The following is a 17,733-nucleotide window of genomic DNA, read 5'->3' as shown; positions in this document are numbered from 1 at the left end:
AACTTTGTCACCAGCGCTGGAATTCAACTCCAGGTCTCCCAGACCAAGTCTAACATTCTAACACCTGAAACAGATTCAAAGCAGAGGGTTTTGAACCTACTCTGCAGGACATTTAGCATAATAATTATTCCTATCTAAGTTGACCTTATCTGATGTGATTACCATGGTACATTTTTCTGACCTATCAAGCTCAATACCAGAAGACATAAGAAGTTATTTTAAACCCAGTCAATGATTGCCTACACATAGTTTTTCCCTCTTGGTATTTTTAGATGTGATGTAGTCACAACTCTGAGACTTCCCAGCCAAGAAATTATTTTGTGGATAATGCATTTCTTTGTCCAACACGTGCACAATGATATAAAGTAATATAATTGTGATATAAAATATTAAAAACTAATGCTTGCCTTTCCCTCCTCTGTCTCCATCCTTTTTTCTTTGTATGTCATGTGTTTTAGAATAGATTATAAATATGAATATATAGAATACATACTTATTACTGAGCATTCATAACTTATTTTGGGAGCCTATGGGCAAAGATGCCATACATAAATAACTAAATGTTTCTCAAGCCATTCTTAAAAGGAAACTTCATAGTGCACTTTGCTAGATTACATTCTAATAAATTATGTAACATGCAAAGTAATTAAGTTTACAAATCACTCTTTTAAAGTCAACATAGAAAATAGAAATAAAACATTTTTGGCATTTATAAATAAATCTGTAAATTTATCACTTAGATTCTGACAAGCCTCTAGAACCAAAATCATATATTATCATGATGCAATGCAACTCAGAGTTCCATTTCTATAAAGAACAATCTTGTGGGTAAGATAAATTGTGTGCTGGGGTCTTTCTGCTAATAGTGGCATGGTAAAGGGGTAAAGTCCTTTTATTTATACAATGATGGTGTTTTTTACAATTGTTACTGGCGCTGATTGGGACTATAACAAATGGAAACATCTTACACATTTTAACTGATTGTTAATTGATAATCAGAAGGAGTTTATGAAACTTATTCATACAAGTTACCAACTGCTTCTATTGAGGTTTTAGTCTTAGAATATTCTAATTAATGAGCAAGGAAGCCCAAACTATATACTCAGACAAGTTTTCCCATCTAATCAACTTAAGGGAGAGGGTCTCAAAACATAGTTTCATAAAGGTATATAGTGATCCTATTTAGGACTTTAACTGATTTCAAATTGCATCTATTCCCAAAGACTTTTCCATTTGAGCAACCAACTGACTGAAACAGCTCATGTGCATATTGGAACAAGCTTCACCTATGAAACGTTGCTCCACCATAAAAATTCCAACCAAGCTTAAAATGTGGTAATTCATTTTAGAAGCTTTTTTTCCTAATCTCAAACTTTTCTAACCTTTGTTGCTACACTGTAAAACATGTATATCCATTGCTTTACTATCCAATACATTGCTTGGCTTCTAAAAGTGAAACAAAGCTACTATATTACTTTGCTACACATGATTCTGAACATCACAACTAGCAGAGAAATAGATATGTTGTAGCCATAGAATAAGACATAAATTTATAATTGTAATTATAACTGCTGCTGATCAGAAATTACTTCTTTGTATTTTTTGCCTTTTCCATTTGTCTTTTTTATTTCTTGCACTTTTAGTTTTTTCTTTGAACTTATTTCTTTTTCTTTTCCTTAATTTATTAGTTTGTATTAGCTTTCAACTTTTAAAAAAATCTTTAATAACATTTTATTTTAAAAAAGAGAAACACTAAGTGTAATGAAACACATTTTAACTAGATGCTGTATAAAGAATTACTACTTTTTATTTAATATGAAACTCCTCACATTCTCATTCCTGTCGTATTCCATTTATTTTTAATATGACATATCCAATACCCATATTGCAAAATGGACAGAAGAAACCTTATACACAACCATTTATAATTCCTTTATCAAGCATTACATCCTAGTAACAGACCATCATAACAACAGAGTCAGTTTGGTGCAGTGGTTAATGAGCCAGCCTAGACACTGTCCTTCCTGTATTTAGCAATCAACTTTCAACTCCAAATTTATGCAAAACATCTCATAATTCAAACCTATTCACTTTATTATATGCCTTTTCTAAATCAACAAACATAAAAGAAGCATTCTTTCTCACAATCACAGCCATTTTCAGTGACTGCTGAACTGTGTTTCATGCCACAAGCTAAGCGAAAAGCTCTGAGTACCACACTTTCCATATTTTGCTTCTTTTCTCTTCATGTAACCATTTTATCAGAAGTCTGCCTGACCTCTTCTGAAGCACACTTTATATTATACAAGTATTATACAAATTATACAACTATAGAAGAGCAACAATTGTATTCTTCCAGTCACCTACTCAGACGCTGTTACAGCCACTCTGTAAACAAACCACACCCATATTTCAACATTTCTGCAGTTAATGCTATCTATTCCTGCAGCCCTATTTTTCAACATTCTTGCAGCATTTATTACTTCCTTTTCACTTATATTTTTTTGAAGAAAAGAACTTTTTCTAAATGATTGTAACATTCAAAGTATTACAGTTCTACTCTTCAACATATACTAATTCCTCTCTCTCTTCCTTCCCTCCCTCCTTTGTCCATCCGTCCATTCATCTGTCTGTCTGTCTGTCTGTCTGTCTGTCTGTCTGTCTGTCTGTCTGTCTGTCTGTCTGTCTGTCTATCTAACATCTATCTTTGTGGGTGGGGTGTGGGTTTAGGGTTGGGTATGTCTGTGTATGGGTGTATGTGTTTGGGTGTTTCTCCTGGCAATCCTGGCAATTACATGGACAAGCCCTTGTAGTTTCCTTGCCAAGATTTTCAGAAGTTGTTTGCCATTGCCTCTTTTCTAGAGCTAAGAGAGAATAACTGGCCCGAAATCATCCAGCTGGTTTCCTGCTCATGGTGTAACTAGAATTCATAATTTCTAGCCTCAGCTAGTACACCAATCTGGCTCTCGTATTTCCTACACAGTGTCTAAAATACTCTTTTCTACATTCCCTCACTTTGGTGTCAAATCAGTTAATATTTTTGTTTTTCATAAATGTTTATCTATTTCTAATTTCTCTGAAATGCATTTTTCTCATCCACAGCACGTTTCAATTCATTATCCCAACAAGCATAACTCTGCATACCTCTGTGGCACTCTGAAATGCAATTCTTTCTTCTCTGTGCCAAGCAGTCTCAATAATCTTTTTTCCTTATATCCACTTTCTGTTCATTCTATTGAGAGAAGAATTGTTTTTTCCCCACATGGAACTTATACTTTTCTTTTACTGCAGTTGCTGTTATTTCTTTTGTTTTTTGCATTTTTGCTTATTTTTTACCACTTTTTCACACTGTCAGAAAATAATCTATCCCACATACAGAATCTATCATCGCTCTTGTATCCTTTACTTACTTTCTCAGCATTTCATTAAAAATAGTCAGATCATGATTTTAAATGTATATTCATTATTTTCTCTGTACATATGAATAGACATATGATTAAACTACATATTCAAAACACACAGACCTTTTTCTTAAAAGATACTCACCAAATAATTACCCTTCTCATTCATTCTTGGGTCCTAAAATGGCCCAAAACCTTTTTTTACACATGCTTATGCATACATTCATGTCACCTAGTAGAATAATGTTTTCCCTTACATCACATCCACTTGGAACATGGCATAGTTGTTCACAAAACTCTTCTGATTCTCCCATTATTTTAGGGACATTATTCCATCATTCCATGCAGCAGTGCAGTGGCAGCGCAGTGGCTAGAATGCAGTATTGCAGGCTAACTCTGCCTACTACTAGGAGTTTGATCCTGAACAGCTCAAGGTTCACTCAGCTTTTTATCCTTCTGAGGTCAGTAAAAATAAGGACCCAGATTGTTGGGGGAAATATGCTGACTCTGTCAACTCCTAAGAGAAGTGCTGTAAAGCCCTGTGAAGCAGTATATAAGTCTAAGTAATATTGCAATTGCTATTATCACTTTCACTGGATAATAATATACAGCTATTATTACCATATGAACTCCTCTTTCATGCATATACACAGCAATATAGATATACCAATTTATTCTTTCCAACATATATTTCAGACTTTTCATTCATACTTAACTCTATACATTTCTTTCCCATCATATGCATCAATTCTACTCTACAAAAATCAGGCAATCTTCATTAAGTTCTACTATATCCTTCTCCTTTCTCTTAGTTTCATAGGAATACATCATATTTAATTTTTTTTCATTTCATTTCATTCATTAGAATCTTTTAGAGTGAAACAGTTTAGAAATATGTAAATAAATAATATGATAAATCAATGCATCTTCTTTCGATACATCTTTCTTACATTGTAAGTCAAAATGCTCTTAGTTATCAGCTTATTCGTAATTTGTCGCATTCAATATTCCTGCTAACCATAAGGGCATTTTTTTCCACATTTTAGCCAAAATGCCACAACCATTACAAAAGTGCTTAATTTTATTCCAAGCGTGCTTATGCCAGTCAATGCAAGCTGAATCTCTAATCTAAAGACACCTTAAAGTCAGTGTAATATTTCCTGCATTTCACCTGCATTGCAACATATTGATATATGGCCAATGCATTGCAAATATCAATGTCAAGTAAAAAAAATCACCTTCTATAATTTCAAGATAGTGTTCAAGATACCACTTCAAATTCATTATCACCCTTAGTAAGGACTACCAATATTTATATTTTTACCTATCATATTCATAGAGAATCAAATTCTCAGTTGTATATCTGATTTTGTTTGTTTTAATTGTATCTGAAAAAAAGAAAGTCAAACCTCCAAACCAAGATTTAAAAAATAGATAGAAAGTGCAATAATTCAAGAAGAAAAAATAAAAGGAAAAGAATTTAAAAATAATGTTTGTATGTATATGTATAAATGCACATGTAATGAAAAAAGATGAATTCCTTAAGGAGAAATATATTAAACATCCAAGATTATTATTTCTAACTCAAAATTACAGTTGTAAAGACAAAGCTAATGTATTAGGAAAACCATCATTACAGTAATATAGTTAATAACTTGCAGCCAGATTTGAATAAATGTATTGTTCATTGTAGGGTTTTTCAAAGATCGTTTCAAAACCAAAAGAATTTCCCTTGCTGATCCATGAAAGAGGTATGTTAGTCTTCTTGATCTTGCTAATAGCAAGCTTGAAAGCTAAAATCAGAACTGAATCCATTGCTTTAATGGCATAAATTTATATGCCTTAAATGTTTAGTAATCATAATGAATGCAGGCTACTTCCTAAATCATGGGCAATATACTTTTAACAGACCAATGTTAGGGAGAAACCATGGAAAAGAGCCATCTCCTTTTACCCATATTTCCTAGCTTCTTCAAAGTTCCTGGTTGGCCCTGATGTGATGCTGAATGTTGGTCTAGAGGAGCACAGGACAAGATTCAGTAAGACTTTTTAATATTGCTATTCTTATAACGTACCATTTCAGACTGCCTCTACCTATGGAAGTATATATGGAGGTTCCATCTCACTTATATTCAACCTAGACAATCTGTGCCCCACAAGGTTATCATTTCAGAGACAATTATTTGCCTAAACAGAAAAACAGAATGAATAATGACAGGCAAAAAAGCAGTTGAAGAAGGATTTTTGACTTTCTGCTAGCCTCCCCATTGAGTTTCATTGTAAGAATCTGGCAGGAGGCATTCTTTTCTCTTCCCTTCCCTTCCAGCTGGCAGATAAGTAGCTTTCTAGGGTGACCAAGGGAGTAAGAGATTGCAAGATTGTCTGGGAAACTGTCATGGAACGTTGAATATGGAGATCATGTAACTCAGCAGCAACCATTAACACTGAAACAGCCATAACTTTCCCAAATTTAATTCTGTTGACAGTCATGGGTCCTGGATTTTGGACACATGTAAATTAATCCATTTAAAGGTCATGACAAAGAGTTTTTAGAAGTATATAGAAAAAAACACTGAGAAAATGACTATCCCAAGATTATATACATTCACTACTACACATATCAAGTGGAAATTGTAATTAAATGCTTTGGTAACTAAAAATATAGCATTGCTATCTACCCCAACATATATAGGAGACTTTGCAATCCTAGGGTTTCAACAAATATCCTAGGGAATCAGTTAATTCCAGGTCTTCATACCTGTGAAAAACCTTTGCTAAAATATTTTGAAACATATAGAATAATCATTCTGAATTGAAATCATGCTTTAAAAAGAATATGCATTTTCAGAAGATACATTCTAATGTCGCTTTATGCTTGACACTATTCTTGATATTCAGTTTCCAGTATTTCTATAAAATCTATGGAATCAACCACTGTACTTCCTCATTTTAAAATTATAAAACATATTAACATTATGTATGTAAAAATGAATACTATGTTCCAAATTGCCAATATGTATATAGATAATCTTTATTGTCATTTTTTACTGTGGGCATAACAGCACACATTAAAAATGAAATTTAGTTGCTTGCTCTCAAAATATACACATACATAACACACATTTAAACATACTATATACAACATATGTATAGACCTACACCCTTACATATAAGTAACATATAACTATTAATAGCTGTCCATCTTGAATACAATAACGGAAGGAAGAGCTTTAGAGTTCATAAGGTTAATACTATATGGCACAAAACTGTGACTGAATCTGGAAACCACAGAGCCTCTCGCAGAAGGTAACAAGAAAAACAAGTGTGAAGAGGATGTGTCGTGTCCCAGACAATCTTACGGACCCTGCTCAAGCAACACGTATGTGCTATGTCCTGGAGGGAAGGGAGGGAACTGCCAATGATCTTTTCAGCCATCTCACCACTCTCTGCACCAGCCTTCCTGTCTGAAGCAGTGATGCGTCTAAACCAGACTATGATGCTGTATGACAGGATGCTCTCAATTGTCCCTCTGTAGAAAGTGGTAAGGATAGGAGAAGGAAGATGTGCTTTTCTCATGTGATGCACAAAATGCAGGTGCTGCTGTGCCTGCTTCACCAGTGTCTCGTTGTTAAGCAACCAAAACCACCTACTTGTTAACTGCACACCCAGAAATTTGATGCTGGTAACCATCTCCAGAGGAGAATCATTAATGCAAAGAGAAGTGTGGTTGTGCCTGCCTTTTCTGAAATCAACAATGATCTCTTTGGTTTTTCTAGTATTTAAAACTAGGCTGTTTTTCTTACACCAGTTCACCAAACCCTCAATTTCCTTGCAATAAGCATCCCCATTGTCATCATGAATAAGGCCCACTACTGTTGTGTTATCTGCAAACTTCACAATATGGTTGGTGGCAAACCTAGCACAACAGTCATGGGTCAACAGGGTGAACAGCTGTGGACTTAGGATGCAGCCCTGAGGAGAATCTGTGCTCAAGAAAATGGTGTTAGAAATATTTGTTCCAGCTCACACATATTGGGGCCTGTTTGTAAGAAAATCAAGAATATATGTGTGTTCGTGTGTATATGTATACATATACATATGAATGTGTATGTATATATAACATGTTCAAAGCAATTATTAGTGATGTTATAAATGGCTTTTTGATTATTGATTAAATGTAAACCGACTAGGCAAGTTTTGCATTACACGTATTTTAAAGTATACAAATTGTTGTAAAAAAAGTTCTGACATTCTGATTCTGATTGTAGATATATAAGGTAAATTATTAACTACATATAACCTGGTTCAAAAAATAACAGAAGACTAGGCTTCCGGTTCCAGTATGCGGCGACGCCTGTCATGTCTGCAGACTCGTCTCCACTCCGGCCGGGTTCTCTTCGCCAGTAGACCCCCTAGTGGGTCGAAAGTTGCTCTGGAGGGGCGACCACCAAGAAGGAGGCTTGCTGGTGACTGCGGGAGGGCAGCAGCTTCTCCCGTGGCTCCAGCTATCTCCTTAGGGCCGACGGAGCAAAGATCGTCCTGCAAGATGGCCGATTACCCTGCTGCACCAGCCGAAAGTCAAAATTACATCTAAGTGTAATAGAACCACCGTGAATGATCCGGGTGAGACCCCTTCTGCTCCTCTCTTCACCCTATTCTGTTTTTTTTATTGCCTGTAAAAGCTTTGTTGGAATTATTTCCCTGTCTTGAAAAAGCAGCTTTTGTATGTGTGGGAAGAAAGACGCTGAACAAAAGGATAGAACAAAAAATTTTAAAGACTACACTTTATTCTCATTTATTTTGGGGTACAGAAAAAATTCTTTTCTGAGCTGTATTATTATTTTATACTGGAAGATTATTTCTTTTTCCACTTTTTCCTTTAAAAGACAGAAAAAAGGAGAAAAATGGTGTCTGGAAAAGATTTTTTAATCTACTGAGGACATCTAGTGGTGAAAAGTTAACATTGCAACTGCTGATTATTGTTTGGAGATGAGAAGGACTTGACCTTCAAACTATTTTTGAAGAGAAAAGATAAGCTGATGCAGCTGTGGGAATTGTGGGGGTGGATATTGCTTAACTTTTATTAATTACAACCTCCACTAAAAGAAAAAAGGGATTCTCTTCAATTACTATTAAATGGAGAAACCTTATTCACAATTAAACTGTAAACTTATATTAGAAAAGATGTATGAGGCTACTGAAGAAATATGTGCTACAATGAAAGAGATTACTACAGAATTAAGAGCCAGAAACTCTATTCCAAACCTTCAAACTGACTTTCAGACTACAGCTGATCATTCTACAAACCAAAACATACTAGAAGAGGAATCAATTGAGATTAAAGAGGAATTTATTTTATCTTACAAGCATCTCATCTATATCTTCGAGGATCAGAAAAATCAAAAACTGAGATTTGAACCTTTAAAGCAATGAGGCTTTAAGGATAAGAGAAATAGATGTCCAATGCAGAGGTCAGGATGCTTTTTACTGTCTCAAATGATATTACAAGCAACAAAGAGAGACCTATCAGCTGAAAGGGAAGCTTTGTTATGGAAACCTGCCTGGCACAAAAAGAAGGCCAGAATAAGACTGAAAAGAGAAATTTAAAATTATATGTAATGGATCAAAGGCACTGTAAAACTATGGATTGATTTAAGGATTAAGATTTTGAGTTAGAACTAAGAGAAAAATGGGTGATTATTAGAATATATATATTAAAAAGATTAAGAATGTATTCTTTGGAATAATAGGTTTATTTGTATGAAAATTATTATGTAATGGAATGAAGAAAATTGAAGAGGTGTTTTAGATTTGGATTGACTTAATAATTAATTGAATGTTAATTTAATAAGATGATGTTTTTGTTTGATAATATGGATGTTATTAAGTGTGATAATTAACTGGATGAAATTTGAATCTCGTCCAATGGACTGAAATGATTTAAGGTTTGATATTATCTTGTTATCTTAAAGATATTGATTGATGGATGGATTAGATATGTATAGGATAAACTAATATTTTATTTTAATTAGGAGATATTAGTGGAAGAAGAAATAAACAAGACTTATGATAAAATTAAGGAACTAGAATATACCTGGAAGGGATACCTAATTGATAATGTGTTTATTTAAAGTTAAATTTGATTATGGTAATTGTAAATTCATAAAGCTCTAAAACAGGTTTAGGATTAATAGAAATTTCAATTAGAAATGGATTATTTTAAATATATTAAGCTATTTGAGGGAAATAGAGAGGGAATATTTGATGTATTGATTTAAGTTATTCATATATGGTTTTATTTCTGGATGTTTGATTACCCCAGCACCACAGTGTCTCTTGAGCACTTTGTTCTAAGAATTAAAAAACCAATAAAATTTGTTTCAAAAAAAAAATAACAGAAGACTTGTTTTATGACCTAGTTCCATCAACAGTGACTTTAAAAAATACATATAACCATAAATACTGAGACAAATTTCTATCAAATAAAAATAATCCTGCTTAATTAAAACCACAGGTAAACATGCATTAAAGTGTTATTCCTTTAAAAGGAATTTGATTAAAATCAGTGCTAAAAGAGAATAATTTATACTTTCTGTACTATATTTAAATTTTCTTTTACATTTTTATAAATATTTTCATTTAATCTTTTTAAAGAAAATTGATTTTAAAATGTTACTCTCAAAGATTAATAAAGATTGTTTTTTTAAAGAATTCTTATGGGGAGTTCACTTGCCCTTATTTAGTTATGAAGTGGTGGAATTGTTCACTGTACAATTACAGTATATCTCTGGTAGTCTTGGCAATTCAAGGGAAAAACAACATGAAGAAAGATATTTCCCCAGAGTTTTCTCAAATTTGTATGGGCAGTCAGCAAAGAAGTACAACAGAAAACAATACTTCCCACCATCTCCAAATAAGTTTAGAAACAATTATAATAGAGATTTCAAAGAAATTCTCCAGCACCTTCTATTATAGCAGGAAACAACTTTTCAAAAATTTCAGTTTCAACATAGTATTAAATTCCACCCATTTAACAGTCCTGTGCCACATATCTTGATGTTGTGGCACTTCCCTCCCACTTCCATCTCATTATGTTGCCCTGAATGGGTTGGTAAACATGGAGAACAGAATGCTAAGTAACTTCCATGCTATGGAAGAAGCCCACGTGTATAGAGAACACCGCCCTCTACAGACAGATCCTTTCAATGCATGGATGGAGGAAAACAGGTATTAACAGTCCAGTAAACAGCTCCCATTCTTTTTTCTGTTGTTAATGAATTGCAAGAAAACACTGATTTGCAGCTGATTTTACCAGACTATATTACTAGAATTTTTAAAAATTAAAGAATCTATAAAATAGATTCTTTACTTTAGGGAAAATTGTAAAACTCCAGTTGCAGACATAAATGGAAATCTTTCTGGGAAGCTTTCTCTTTTTGTTTATTCCATTTTACTTATATGTGTAAAATATCTATATCTGCATAGTGTGTAAACCTTTCTGATTTATATGTTTTCCATTTTGTATGGAATAGGTTTTATATGTGGAAAAAAGATAATGCTTTCTGTCATTTCTCCATCAAATTATAAACATTGTATGTACTGCAAGAAACCTCCCGCTATTGTAAACAGCATAAAAAATAATCTATACATCATTGTCACACATGAAAATATGCATATTCAGTGCACATCATTTCCAGAACTGAATTAATAGAACTTAAAACATGAGCTGAACCACAGAAATCAATGAAAAATTCAGATGGATTTTATCAGTTTGTTGGTTAGATATCATGTTTATTAATTAAGCATATATTGAAAAATTACAGTACAGCTATAGATTAAAGCAAGAGGAAAAATAGATAAATCAAGATTATTCATCCAATTAATAAAGATTTTAAATTGAGACCTTACTAAAACATGTCTTTAAATGAATGTTGTTTATAGATGTCAGTTACTTCAAGTAATGTCTGTATAGCTCTTAAAAATCTATTGTTCATGTTAGAAAATCCAAAGGGTTGTAATAATAATAATAATAATAATAATAATAATAATAATAATAATACAAACAATAATAAAAATAATGATAACAATAACATTAGAACCAGAAAATTTTAAAAAATAATTAAAATAAAATCAGAATTGAGAAATTATCCATTTAGTCTTTTTACCTATGTAGTGGTAATGGACAGCTGTGAAAACTGGACACTGAAAAACAGCAGGAGAAAAAGAACGGGCATCTTATTATTATGAATTGGAAAATAACTTTGAATACCAAGGACAGCAAAAAGAACTAATCAGCTGATTCAGAATGAAACAAAAACCCACTGTATCTTAAAAGCAATAATTGATGATTCTCGTAAGCAGACATTCACTTTTTTCTGTATATGGAATGAGTAGATAATGAATTAGGAAAAGTCATTGTGGTCGGAAAGGTTGAAGATAGTAGAAAAAGGAAAATAATATACAAAGTAGAATGATAAAATGAAGGAGATCACAGGAAAGTTTAGAAACACTATGATAATAATGCATAGTGTTTCTAAACTTTCCTGTGATCTCCTGTATACTCATCAAGACAAAATTGGTTAATTGAAAAATAGAAATGATGTTCCAAAGAAGACTCTTGGACCAAACTCTGAGACCTTAGGCTGAGAAAGAAAAGTTTATGGACTTACAAATTTAGCTCCAAATCTACATGTTTTCTCAGAAATCAGTCCCAATGTGATTTTCAGATACATAGTATTAGATTCCAACCCTGATTAGTCTTTGGTATATTCCAGACTTGGGTCAGAAGCTTAATATCATGCCATGTAACAAAATCCTAGCACCCTATAGATCTCTTTGTGAGGCTTACCAATCATAATGTGCTGCTTTTAATACCTATGTGAAATCATCTAAACCCATGCAAAGTAACTTGATCCATGTTTTCCATATCAAATAGATTAAGCAGGCATTCTGGCTATTAAAATTTGAAAATCAAGCTATTTAGATAATAATCCTTTTTTTACAATTTGAGTTATTTGACCTTCCAAGCTGGATCATACTTATATAAAATTTTTTAATGGAATTATCAATATTGTACAACAAGAAGACACTAAATGCCTTCATTAATGCATCATTTGCAAAAACATTTTCACAAAACTTGATAACATGTTCCTAATGGTTGTCTATTTTCCTAGTGTCTTTCTGTTTACTTGAATAATTAGATTTAGCATAAGATTATCAAAACTGCTGCTAGATTAGGCCAAGAGTTCATCTAATCCAATCTTGTGTTTCCCCAAATGACATGACATTATTGATTGCCCATCAATAAATATGTGGGCAGTTTAGAAATTAAGGCAAACCAATAAAATGTAGAAAACAAAACAATAAACTATTATTCAGGAAACAAACAATACAAATGTAAGCGTAAAAATATATTTTACTAAAAAAACTACAAGAAAAATGAAATTAAAAGTCATTCTAAAATAGTGAGAGCACACGTAGTATGTAAAAAGACTAGGAAAATAACCATATCTTTCTCAAATGTATAAAGCACAAGAAGACATCAGGTAAACGTCTCCAGGGAGTTTTCTAATAAAACTAAGGTGCCATTATCAAGAATACTTAATAACCACTTGGCTCACTTCACTTGGCAGAAGCACACAAAACAGAATCTTTGAAAGCAAATCATAAAACTCAGTAAGCATATACTGAGAAAGGTGCTGCAGCTGCCAAAAAAGCCAACACAGTTCTAGGCTGCATTACCAGAGGGATAGAATCAATATCACATGAAGCGTTAATACCACTTTATAATGCCTTGGAAAGGCCATACTTGGAATACTGCATCCAGTTTTGGTCACCATAATGTAAAAAAGATGTTGAGACTTTAGAAAGAGTACAGAGAAGAGCAACAAAGATGATTAGAGGACTGGAGGCTAAAACATATAAGGAACGGTTGCTGGAATTGGGTATGTCTAGTTTAACTAAGAAAAGGATGAGGGGGGACAATCCAATATCTCAGGGGCTGCCACAAATAAGAGGGAGTCAAGCACCTGAAGGCAGGACAAGAAGCAACGGATGGAAAATAACTAAAGAGAGAAGCAACCTAGAACTAAGGAGAAACTTCCTGACCGTTAGAATAATTAATCAGTGGAACACTTATCTCCAGAAGTTGTGAATGCTGTAATACTGGAAGTTTTTAAGAAGAGACTGGACAGCCATTTGTCCAAAATGGTATAAGGTTTCCTGCCTAAACAGGGGATTGGACTAGAAGACCTCCAAGGTCCCTTCCAGCTCTATTCTATTCTATTCTATTCTATTCTATTCTATTCTATTCTATTCTATTCTATTCTATTCTATCCTAGTTCTTGTTCTGTTCTGTTCTGTTCTGTTCTATTCTATTCTATTGTGTTTGTTTAGCATCTTAATCTCAAAGAGTTTACATCTTTATGGGTTACACCAGCATTGTTTATTAGATGTAGAAACGAACCACAGGAGCCACTGTACCTAATAAACATCAGCATGGTGTCATTGAAAAGTCTAATTTTACTTAATGCTCTATGGGTTCTATTTTTCAATAAGCAAAATATATGGCTCATAATTTATTTTAATAATTTGAATTAAAGCTTATAAATACAAAGATAAAAAGTATGCAACTAAGAATTTTCTGGGCACTAAAAGTGCACAAAAAAAGAAAAAATAAGAAAAAGGATGTATAAAGAAATTACTTCTCTCTCCCATCAGACAAGTAAAAACAACTTTAGTAATTTATCACTTTCTCTAATATTTCACTAAAACATCTGTTCTTCCCATATCTCATCTCTTATCAAGAGACAAATTATAAAATCTCAATAAATATTGAGTAGTTTAGTTATTAAGGCAACTGAATAAAATGTAGAAAACAAAACAAGAAACAAATACTCAGACAACAAACCACAACAAAGTAACAAGAGGGCAGTACTGTAGAGGATAAAGAAAAATCTCTGTAATTCTTACCATTCCAGTAGGTCCTACCACAGCTGGGAAAAGATCCTGGCATGATTTTCTAAGACAATAACATGAACTAAACAACATCATCACTTCATTTCCCCACAACTCTGGATAGGGATTCTAACTGACAGTTAGAACAATTAACCAGTGGAAGAACCTGCCTCCAGAAGCGGTGAATGCTCCAACACTGGAAGTTTTTAAGAAGAAACTGGACAGCCATTTGTCCGAAATGGTATAGGGTTATCTGCCTGAGCAGGGGGTTGGACTTGATGACCTCCAAGGTCCCTTCCAACTTTATTATTATTATTATTATTATTATTAGATCTGCAGCTATGCTATAATCCTTGGCCATATTGGCTAGGAATTCTGGGAACTGCAGTTCCAACATACAGTATCTATAAGGAATTAGCTTGGGGTAAGTAGTTTAGATTCAGTGAACAAATTTTGTGTCTAGACTGCAACTCCCATCATCCACATATATACAATTTTCTTCTTCTTACTAAGCTGCCATATTCCTCTTCACAACAGCACATGTAAAAAGGCAAGATGATTATTTTTTTCTCTTCTTTTGCCTATTCAGATTGATTAATTGAATAACAATTAATATAGGGGAGAAATATGTAATAATTGAAAAAAATGTAAAGAAGAGGCCTACAATTTTCCTAAGAGAGAGCCTTCCCTTCCTTTCAAAGCTATTGTTTTGACACTATCTTTTAAATAAGTATTCAAAAGTCCTTACATGAAATATCAATATAACAAGAAATATCAGATCAATACAAAATGACTCAAAGCATCAAATCAAACCCCTAAAGGAGCCACTTCATGTGTAGGACAATAGGCTTATCACACTGTCAAAACTAAATCCTGAAAACCCTCATAATTGTTTCACTTTACTACTGTAAACTAATTCAATAACTAAAGATTTTTCTCTTACCATGGAGCTGTGGAAGGTTTTTTTTTTCCCCAAACAAGCTTTCCTTTTAGATTATATCTTAAACTACTGATCCTCTGTACAGTTTGCAGTGTCCTGCAGAAATCAGTGATTGACAATGTAGCCTGGTTATCCTTTTTCTGCAATGGATGTGCTTCTAAAGATTCCCGAAATCCAAGATATTTCCCTCTTCTAATGAGGAGAGCTTTAGAAAACATCACTCAAAACAATGTAGAAGCATATGCATTATAGTGTCTTTCAAAATTCAGCAAGAAAAGGAGAGAGAGGACACCAACAGTATTCTTCTTCAATCAACTTTATTCAGCCTAGAAAAAGGAAGCCAGGCCATTTGCTAGCTAAGGCAATGGATTCAAAGCAGCTGCTGTGTTGTCACTGTTACTGCTGCTACCACTAATAAGAAATATAATGGGGAACTAGCTGGACCTGGAATGGCTGGGCAGGCTCCTTCTGTTAAATGACAGACCTGCTCAATGAGAAGTATAATCTACATGTGAAAAGGAACCTGCCAGCCCAAGATACCTCAGAAAGCAATACAAAGTGCCATGTGGGGAGAAAAAAGGCCAGAACATGAGGATGGATTAACCGAAACAAAACAAAAATTAGGAATCATATAAAGAAGGTATGAAGGACCTGTAGCCTTTCTTATTTGCTGGATTACCACCAGTCATCCTTCACCCATTAGCGCAACTGTTTGAGGTGCTTAGGAGTCGTAGCTGGGCAATATTTAGAATGCCATAGGAGCCTCACTTCTATTGTAAAAGTTACCATCACTTGGGGAATTAAGTTTGAAGAACAGTTTGATGGAGACGTGGTTCGGTTTTATTTCCTCAACCATGGAAATTGATATGTTGATATCAGGCCAATAATTATCTTTCAGTCTAACCATAAAGTTATTATTGATAAAATAAAGATAAATAAAGATAAGATAAAATAAAACAGGCCTCTGGAGAGAAGGCAAAATATAAACATAATAATAAAGAAAAGAAAGAAAAATCTGTCAAGCGGAAGAACTTTCTCCAACTTGGTGCTTCCAAATTTATTGGATTAAACCACATGTCACCTTCAGCATGAATGGCATGTTGTTTGGAAAATGATAAAGTAATGAACAAATATGAGATGCAAGATTGGAGAAATTTAGATAGAAGTGTTGGAATACAGAAAGACTCAGGGTCAAATCCTGTCCATCTTGGTTCATGGGACCTGTAGATTAATTCTGTATGAAAATGAATAATTGGAAACATAAGAAAAATGATTATACAGTATATTCAAAATATTACACATGATTTATCACCAGGAAAGATGATAAAAAATATAACCATGTACTTGGGAGTTGCTAGGATTCACTGGGTGTCCTTGAACAAATCGTATCTTAGATTATATGAGGATTGTTGCAAGGATATAGGCCACTTTGAGCTTCTTATGGAAAAATGGAATTATGTACACACAAAAAACCTAAGTATTTTGCTTTTCAAAATGTTTGTTAACTTTTCAGGCATTAAGCTGCACCACAGACACCTCTTTTGTTCAGGCCACTCTTATATCCATTTCACAAATAGTAAAGTGCACAGGGTGGATAGCTAAGATAAGTCCTGATTTTTCTTTACCAAGTAGCTTTATTTCACAATCTCTAAAAAGCCTACAACATTCTAAGTGGTTTAGCTTCTATTCTTTGCTGTCCACAATCTCCATACATATTCTTCATTGGAGTTTGAATAAGTCTGATTTAAAACAATATTTCTATCTGCATTCTTTATTGCACAGGCCCTATCATTTTTCCAGCTACACATCCCCTTGACAACTTTTTTGTATTTTATTGACAACCACTTCTTGGTGGGCAAAGCCTTGGGGAACAGCTCTGTCAATATTAAGTGGGGATTTATGTGATTGAGAGGCAAAGTCAATGATTATGTTTTACTTAGCAAGTAAATATGCTGGTTGGAATGCCATCCCCCTCCCCAACCCAACTCATAAACAGTCATTTATGTTTAGGTTAATTGGGCAAACACTCATCTTAAATGTGTTGATTTCCATCACTATGGATGGTCGATATAACAGCTTTCTTGTGGTGTAATTCCTGAGGTTTGGCTTTGAGACAAATGAGATTTGTTGCCATTATTTATGTAAAGGCCAAGGTTAATTAATTAATTATTATTAGTTGCTGATTTAGTGAGAGGCTCAACAGAAAACTCCCTCATTAACTATGTTTTGGTGAAGGTCATTAAATGTTCTCTGCCTTCAACTTTCTGCAGCTATTTCATTGTCAATAATCTTCCAAGTTAATCTTTCAAATCTATTACAATTTTGTTGTTTGTTGTTTGTTTTAATCCACTCAAGGGAAAACTCTAAAAATTATGTATCCCCAAAGGCTTTCCTTTCATGTTTGATCCTTTTAATGGGACACTTCATTCAAAATCA

At 33.6% G+C, this 17,733-nt stretch overlaps 1 protein-coding gene across 1 annotated transcript in view; it reads right to left on the bottom strand.

Annotated features, from left to right (window-relative positions):
* Positions 1-17,733, bottom strand: part of NXPH1 (neurexophilin 1) — a 188,105-nt gene that overhangs the window by 158,107 nt on the left and 12,265 nt on the right. The window lies entirely within an intron of this gene.

The sequence above is a fragment of the Protobothrops mucrosquamatus genome, unplaced genomic scaffold (genome assembly GCF_001527695.2).
Source record: "Protobothrops mucrosquamatus isolate PMUCROS unplaced genomic scaffold, P.Mucros_1.0 scaffold45, whole genome shotgun sequence".
NCBI lineage: Eukaryota > Metazoa > Chordata > Lepidosauria > Squamata > Viperidae > Protobothrops > Protobothrops mucrosquamatus.
Note: the sequence above shows the minus strand (reverse complement) of the source record. Positions and strands in the feature narration are given on the sequence as shown.